This window comes from Venturia canescens, chromosome 7 (assembly GCF_019457755.1).
Source record: "Venturia canescens isolate UGA chromosome 7, ASM1945775v1, whole genome shotgun sequence".
NCBI classification, from domain to species: Eukaryota; Metazoa; Arthropoda; class Insecta; order Hymenoptera; family Ichneumonidae; genus Venturia; species Venturia canescens.
In genome coordinates, this window is record NC_057427.1 from 15,148,107 (window position 1) to 15,157,221 (window position 9,115).

Below are 9,115 nucleotides of genomic sequence, written 5' to 3' on the forward strand. Positions count from 1 at the left end.
AGTTGGACTGCCAAGTGTGATAGGGAACGTCGCTCCCCGCTATCTCTGTTGCTACATCAGTAGATGTTGGGCGCAGTAGAGGTTACCGCGGGCGGCGCTGACAAACGGCGGACATTCTGCTGCCGGAGCCGCAGTTGATTACGCAGAAAATTCTCGTAGCGTGTCAGGTGCGTGAATTGAAAAATATGTTGAACTAGTTTTCATCGAGCGGAGTCAAAGCGTCGTGAGCTGCTCTCGCGACGGGAAGCTGCAGGCACATTTATGGCCCGTGAATAACTGCGGATATCTATGACGTTTCAAACATTAGCGGAACTTCGAATACAATATAGACGGGATATTATTTCCATTAGTTAGTCCCACGGATGTTCCCGATGAGACGAACCTCGTGCATTACTCGTTGGTTTACGTTTCACGTGTAGGTGGTGGACGTAAGCGTTAAAACTTGAAACTTTACCAATTTAACTGCGAGCCGAGAGTAGAATGTTACTCTCCGCGAGGGGGAGAGGAGCGCGGAGACGAGGGGCAGGGGAAAACAACTTCGCCAAGTGTGATACAGATAGAGTGCGGCTCGGTAGATTGGTGGTGTTAGTAGTGGTTGGTGGTAGTGATTGCTGGAGAGTCCCGTGGCCCAGTAAGTGGTCGTAACTTTGTCGAGCTTCACTGTCAGCGAGAAAAGCGATTAAAAAACTTAGCGCTACTCACTGCACTTGGAGCGTTCATCCCTCTTGGACTTTTCTGAGAAACAAGACGTAACGCCTAGGCAACAATGAAAACACGGTAACAACAAGCGCGAACGAATGAGAAAATGTTATGGTGCCTCGGAAAAGGCATCAGAGAGAGAGTGGTGGAAGCCATATTAACTATAGCTATTGGGGGGTGGCGACTTACATGTCTGCATAATACGACGAGTGGTCCTAAAATCAGCCACGTTTATGCAAGCGGAAAATAAACAAAGCCAGAATCGCGTTCAGTCTTTTTGAAATTTCAATTCGTCATTGTATAATTGATTGTTCGTTGATATATACAGACGATCCGAGCGCATAAGACAGCGCAATTAGCAACGGCATAAATACACCAATAAAATCAATGTTGGACTCAATTTCATTTCCAATATGATTGATTCAATTCGTTCAGCAGAATTCACATTAGGACTTAATCAATATGGATGTATGCAGCTCGTATTAGTAGTTGAACGGTGCGAATTCTTGTAACGAGAATACTCACTCGAGTACAATCTCGCTGGGAACATTATTTCCCATCAGTCTATTTTGACTAATCGAAGAGTGAACATCCATCTAGAATGAACCACATGCGATCGATGTGATTCTCTGGGGAGGCGAGCCTCGACTATCTTCATTCCACGACACTTTTTCGATTCCTCTATCATGTAGCCCCATCCCCCCGGTCAACCTATCTCTCCTTCTCCCGTACCCTCTGCCCTTCTATCTCTTTCTTTTTCACCCTTGCTGTAACTCTTCATAAACTCGAGCCGCACAGGCTGCGAGAGCTCTCGAGGCTGCGGAAAACTTTGGTTGGTCGAGCGTGGTTTGACGGATTTATGGTTGATACCGTAGTTATTATGGATCGTCAGGGGACTCTCTCGCTTTTCGATATCAACGAAACGGCGAGCAAGGCGACGATAATGGATCAGGCACTCTTTCCAACGACTTTGATGGATATCGCTCATCTCTCGTTACTGCACATGAGACATTCCACGTCGAATCGATCTCGCTGAGAACTTCATAATTTTTGAATATTCTTCTTTTTTCCGAATGCTGCAGATATAATAAGAAAATATGTTTCACGTCAATTTTCATGATTCATTACGAATATGCTCCATCGCTCGATGCATTTACAGGGTTTGAACCATTGCCGAAGAGGAGCATGTGAAAAGTGGGATTTTTCAACGAACTCTGTGAAGCTCTGTGATGAGAAATAATGTTTACGAAGCATATATTTACCGAATACTTGCATTTCGTGAACCATAAGGATGTTCATGTTTTCGTAGAAATGCTTTTCGAGCATACTACAGTTAACGCGAACATCTGTTTTCGTACTAACTTTGTACGTATTTTGTGTTGAAAAATTTTAGTATGAAACTTCCAGAGCTTCGAAGTACAACATTAGTATTGAAGAGGTTTTGAAGTGCAGCATATTAAACAGGTTTGGAGGGCGGCAGGCGGATCGCCTTTATTTGGATGCCCATGCCCATACTCGATGACTCACTCTAGATGCGGCGTTATAGCAAAAGGTTATTTTCCTACGGTCAATATTTTTCTTATCCTGTAACCCGGTACTGCAGCTGCTACGAAGAAGCCTGCGAAGTAAAAAACTTGCGCTTCTCACTTTTTATAATTTTTGTTTGTTCGAGAAAGATTCCTCGATGAAGAAGCTCCTCAATCACTTGAACTCCTTCATAGCGAAAAAGCTTCATCGAACAGAGAGAATTTATGGAAGTGAAATGTACACATTCTCCATCTAGAGAAGCTCCTCTTACCCTCTACGCGTTCTACTGATTACTTTCGACAAACAAACTTTTTACTTTCGTTAATGTATTCATAAAAGGACGCGATCCTCCGAAGATTTCACCTTCAGCAAAATATTTCCACGTTATCAAGGCCAAGTATACGTCTAAAATTTTCAAAAAATCGTTTTTTTTTTACAGATTCTTATTCTCTGTAGTTTTAGGCGTATTTCTGTGAGAGTCGATTTGTAAAAATTCTCTGTAGATCAAAAGTCATTATAGAAAACGTGCACTGCTCGACGAGAGGGTCTGATGCGCACTTGAAACTTTAAATACGTTTTTCTCAAAACTGTTTTTTCTGTCACTATTTTAATATTTTTTCATGCTTTTTTTAATATTCAAAATTATTTTCTCTATAATCTGTTGAGTCAGATTTTTGATATTGTGATTAAAAGATTTTATAAACATAATTAAAGCGTGACATTTATGACACGAAACGCACACTTTTTTTTAAACTGCCGTAAATTGCTAAATTTTTCGTATTTAAAAAATCCGGCTCGACAGACTATAACTACATCTTCATTTTACAAGAATTTTATTACGTTTTGCAGATCCTTCAACATTTCAAGAAATGATGCAGATCGTGAAGCAACTTTTTTTTCATAGTGCTTCGAGAGACGTGATTTCTTGTGTCGTAATTACTGAAAAAAATAAAATAATTTTTTTTACAAAGTTTAAAAATTATTTTTATTAATTTGTATTGCTCTCTTCTAAAAACTGTTTTTCTTTGAACGCGTTTTAGGCACCGCTGAACATAAATATGTAAGGCCTTAAGAGGAATTCGAACGAGAATTTTGTTCTCTCTTACTATTAGTTTACGAGAAGGATTCACAATCATCAAAACCAGCGAAAGTTTGTCGCAAGTTGTACATTTTATGGACGAGCGTAATCCATGTAAATCTGTCATGTGTGGTAAACACAGTCTACAAAAACATTGAAAGAGCAAAGAAGACAGGAACGCTCAGGTGAGGACGGAGCAACCGAGTTGAAAAAGTTAGAAGCTTCAGAAACGGTACATCCGATGATACAACTTGGCCCAGTTTTTACTCGGTTTTAAAAAGTAAACTTTCAGTGCTAATTCGACTGAGCTAGTGGATCAAAACGAAACGACACACGCATACGTGCGTCGCGCTGCAGAGTTTAAAGCGACGAGGCTAAAGCGAACTGGAGTACGGCATAACTAAAGAAGATGGGAAGACGTTTAATCCAGAGTTAAATCCCTCCATCAATATGTAACGCGACATAAGCTCGTTTAACTTTAAATCCGGACAAGTAAAGGTATGCAGGATCCACTGACTATACATCGCTTCGAATTTGACGTCAATCCACGTATTAGAAGTTTAGCTACACCCAAAAGGGTGCCGAGAAAACACGAGCAGTCAATTTCCATCCAATCCTTATATTTCATAGCTGAACACTATTTTTTTTAACTGCATTTGGCCGAAGGAATTCCCTTTTTTGACGAACACATGGAAGAAAATTTGCTGCGCTATTCAATTTTTCAGTGTTACAAATACGAAAGGAGACGTGAATTATGAAAAAATGGTGTTTTATCGAATCATCCTAGTCGAATGACAGTTTATGTTGTTCTCATTTTACTTTTTCTAGTAAACAAAACGCCGGGTGGGAGAATATTTTGTAAGGCAATCTTTGATGGTGCCATTTTAAAAATTCACTCTGTCCAAAACGCAAATTTGTTTCCCGAGGGAAAACGATCGACCAGAATGACTTGCAACCGTAGATTGGAAGGTTTCTGAAATGACTTTTGTCGAATGGAGACAAAACAATGATTGAACTCGTCATATCCTCGATGCTCGGGAGATTGAACGTCACAACACGCAATATCGACGTATCCTGTGGAAGCCGGACGCATTGACGCAATTTCGTGACAATCAGTGCGAATTAGAAGGAGAGGCTTTGGATCTTGCCGCAAACCTAATCAAGTGGACAATACTTGTCCGACATTAATTCGACCATCAACGCTTCCATGATTGTTCGAGTGTTCTACTGGTCCGCCATCAGGAAGGGTGAGTTAGCGAACACTTCAAGGTTGAACGCTTTCGACCCTCCGATCCCTAAGGGCCACATAACATTCAAGTTGACCGACCCTTAAACAGCGAAGCTCTCTCTGTCCGCTGGGCATTGTTTTCATCTTTCATTGTCGGGATCGTAGAATCAGAGATTCTTCTCGAATGTAAAAAGTTGATATTTCATTGGTATATTTAATAATTTTGTTTTTCATTTGCCTTCAGTTTCAAAGTAAATTTCGAAAATTTGCGTTTACATTGGAAAAGCGTTCGTGACGGAAAATTGTCAATCGTGCAATTAGATAAAAAAAATAATGAGGACTCGGTGTGGCCTCCGTTGTCCGATGAGCACGTGTAAAACGATAAATCGCAGAATCTGAACTTGGCACCACTGACCTAAGAAGCTAAGAGCGTGCCTCGGAGGGTGGTGGGGATCGTGAAATAACGATAATGTGGCAGCCAAGGCGGCGGCAGTTCTGTTATCATTTGTAATGACACCACGAGGCTGTGTTAGCTCGAGCCATTAACGAGGTAAGCTCAAACAATTCCAAGTATATTCGGCATAAACGGTGTTATAATCGATATACAGGCGACTTCATGGGGGATTTATGGCCCCATAAAGCACACCATCAGCTATTTACAAGTCATAAAAACAAACGTAGTTATTGCAACAAAATTCCATCCAAATTGCCTCACCAGCTGCATAAATTAAGCAAATTTCCAAACATCAAACTACCAAAAAATGGAGTGTTCCATTTTCTTGTGTAAACCAGTAAAAACTGAAATATGATAACAGTAATCGTTCGAACATTTGTCTCCTTAACTTACTCATCGCTGAACGATGTTCATCGGAATAGTACAGGCTCAAATGAGTACGATTTTCATGTTTATTATTACATATACACGTCGAACAAAGTGTTGCATCGTGCAGTTATATTGAAAACAGAGAGATGATGAGTTGATGTAACAAATTGTACACTTGTCGTATCGAGAGAGACGAAACGAGCACGTGATGCCGAGAGTGGGTCAAGTTCAGCAGAGTTTATACGTGGTGCGAGCGTATACCAATGAACACTTGGGCTCACTCTTACTCTCGTATTCCAGCTTCGTTCGAGTTTGTACAATTAAATCGTGTGCGATTGGGTACCGCATTTCTGTATTTATAGGGACGACAAATTTAGTATGCTTTTTCGTCGATTTTAATTACTAGCGAAAATTACTTTCGACGAATATATATTACAACAGCGAAATGGTAAATTCATTTATTGAGCGTAAACATTAAATAAAATGTGCAAATAATTCCCGAGACAAAATCCATCATTTATTATCCCAATCGGAACGATAAATCTCAAATTTTCCACAAGGCAACAGCATGCTAATTTATTAAGTAACTCTCTATTGCCTCACTGCAATCCATGCATTTTTTTATGAAGCCCATTCATGCGTGTAACAAAATAGCATGCATATGGCTCTCGCATTATTCAAGAGGCCTTCCTCGTTCCGTGCTCAAGATCGAAAGGTACAGACGAGAGATTGTCGAGTGACCCAGAGACTCGCACGAATTGCCGGTCATGAACGCCACCCCGTTCTACATTCGTTATCGATACAGTACGCCTACCGAGTGCGGTAATACACGCGTGATGTTTATCTAAATTATCTGAAAATAAAAATAAAAAAGTCGACACGCGCAAGGACTGATCGTGATTTTCGTCGATACTATAGAATTATTGACATTCATATGAGGCGATTCGTGTCAGCTCGGAGTACCGATATGTCACTTGGAGCACCTGGGATTGCTCGCTTAAGACGAGGGTTTTAAGGAGTTTCGGTACAGAAGTCTAAATATTAAGAAATTAATGAAATTTGGCGATAATGTTCTTCAACATCAAGTGCGAAAACACAAATTTTTTCAAAATTTTCTTCTACTTAGTTATTGAGTAATTACGCATTAAAGCAGATTTCTTATGCCCGGAATGTATACCTATATATATGGAAAAGCTATGCTTATAAAAGTGAACTTTGGTGATGAATTACTCGATAACTGTGTAGAAGAAAAATCTTAAAAAATTTGTATTGTCAAATTTGGCACTAAAGAATATGTTGACCAAGTTTAATAAAATTCTGAACTTTTTGAAATTTTTTATGTTTTTAGTATGGTTTAGCATGGCAACATTGTATCGCCTGTACCGAAACTCCTTAATGGAGTCATCATCAACGTAGCTCCTCGGAAAGAGGAGCTATCTTTTTTACTCGAAGCTTCCCCGGGGGCTCGTATGATGAATCCTAAAAAAAATGGCAGAGAAAAAAGTATGGTCGCGGAAAAATGAACATTTTTTGTTCCTGAACGATCTTTGCTGTCAAAATGTTTGTCAAAAAGTATCACAGACTGTCACGAAATTATCGCAAAGAACAGTTACAAAAATAAGCACAACAAACTCCTTAGTTTTCGGCTCAAAAGACTTTCGTTTTTTCTCGCAGTCAAAGATTCCTGGTCGCCGGTGGCCAACTTATTTTTTCTACTCCCCGCAAGCAGAACTTTTTTTGTAAACTTTTGCGAACACATCGATTGTTAAGTGGAATGAAGTTATGATTGACGCAATTACTTTAACTAGTATTTCAGAAATATATCAAAACTTTCAATTTAAAAAACTACCATGTATTTTGTACATGCCAAAAAACAAGCAAAAAAATGTACATGGAGATAAAAAAAAAAAATGAAAAATAAAGCGAAAAAAACTGAAAATTCGAAAACCGGGAATTGTCGAGAACTATTTTGTCACAATGATAAATCGATGGCAAATCTATTTTTATCGGATGTCGTTAGATCGATCATCATACCCTGTATCCTTGCTCCGATATGACCTCGGGTCAATGCAATTTTTCCAATCCACCTGGTTCTGACTGACCGTGGACATTGAACGATAAAAGAGCACCCGCATGACCCAGAATCGACAAGTGGAAACACGGAAGTGGGTATATAGAGATGGAACATTTGACTGTATTGACAGGGCCCGTGACTTTCAACCCTCGGTGCATGAATTATGAAGGATATCGGTACAAAAAAAAACGTTTATGTACACCCGACTTCCTTTATTCGGGTCTTCAAAATATTACTTTTAACAGTTTTTTTTTTGGTTTTAGTGAAACAGCGGAAATCGCAGAGAGTGTCTCACTTTTTTGTGGACTTTTTCATTCTAAATATTATATTTTCATGCTCGGAAGTGAGTCGATAGCCAAATACTTCGGACTATAAAAGACCAATCGAGTTCTTACGTAATAGAGGACTAAAACAGTGAATCGTACGCAGTAATTAAAGGACGAAGATATTTTGGTGATCCAACGAGCGAAAAAAGACTGATCAGCAAACCGTTTTGTGCGGTGGAGTTGCAATGAAAAAGCCTGCATTCTGTTTTCGATCGGCATATAAATTCAATTTGGCATATGTAAATAATTTTTGAGAAAAAAAATGTGTCGCAGTTGGGAGCAATGTCAACAGGAAAATTCATGAAAAATATTGTGATTGTGAAAGGTTAAAAAATATTAAAATGCCGGAATGATTGTTTGCAAAATCCAATACCGTGGCTTTAAATAATTCGAAGCGAATATTTCGTAGCTTAATTTATTTGTTTTTAAACGTCCAAAGCCGTTGGTTCTGCAAATCCCTCGACGCTTTCCCATTATAGTAGCATCAATTATTACGCAACGTTTCGGTGAATATGAGTGAAAAGTTAAATCCCATTGAACTTTTATCGCTTCGAGAGAAAAGTACGAGGGCTTTTCACAAATAGCTGTTTTTCCGAGACGAGTCAATGCCAACCGGCACAGAGCAAGGTTTCGTTTGGGAATAAAATAATTTAGTGACTGCTCTCTTTCGCTGATAATACACGACACAAAACAGCGGGACGTTTTCTTCGGAAAAAGTAAAAGCTTCAGCGGGGCCCATTTTCCCCTAATGAAAAAGTGTAAAACGACAATTTTACTCTTCAGCTGACTGGTAGATTTATCGCAGCGTTGTTATCAGTTCCACCGCCCTCGTGATTTCTGGCTCAAGACACCGAATGTCTTTTATTTTCAATGCAGCCCAAAAGTTATTGCCCTCCCTGTGGCCCGCCGTATTGACCTCGTGAATTTGACCTCGTTCGAATTTTTGTCAAGAGCTGAACACTCGAAAATGACTTTTCAATCAGAAAAGCAATTTTTCTCTCGCCCGTCACGTCCGCGCGTTGCTTTAATGAATTCTCAATGTGATTCATCGCGCAGAGTAAAACTGAAATTTCGCCCAATTGATCACGAAATCATCAAAAATACCAGCACGTTTCGAGTAGATCATTGCTACGGTCTATGATACGTCATCGACCCCGCCACCTCGAATTCGTACGTTGGCACGTCGACCCTGATCGTTACAATGCTCGAGGCAAAATATTCCTGTATTTCAGAGCACTACACTGTTAAAAAAAAATTCTTTTTCCAAGTAATTCAAATTATTTGAGGGAAATTCATTGGCTACTAAAATATTTTCATTTGGGTTGGATAAAAAAATATTTTACGTCCAATAAATCATTTT

At 39.5% G+C, this 9,115-nt stretch overlaps 1 long non-coding RNA gene across 1 annotated transcript; it reads left to right on the forward strand.

The window, feature by feature from the left end:
- The first annotated feature begins 4,938 nt into the window (after positions 1-4,938).
- Positions 4,939-8,125, forward strand: LOC122413686 (uncharacterized). Its single transcript, XR_006261601.1, has 3 exons — positions 4,939-5,082; positions 7,376-7,605; positions 7,693-8,125. It is a non-coding gene; the product is annotated as an uncharacterized lncRNA (long non-coding RNA).
- The last annotated feature ends 990 nt before the right edge of the window (positions 8,126-9,115 follow it).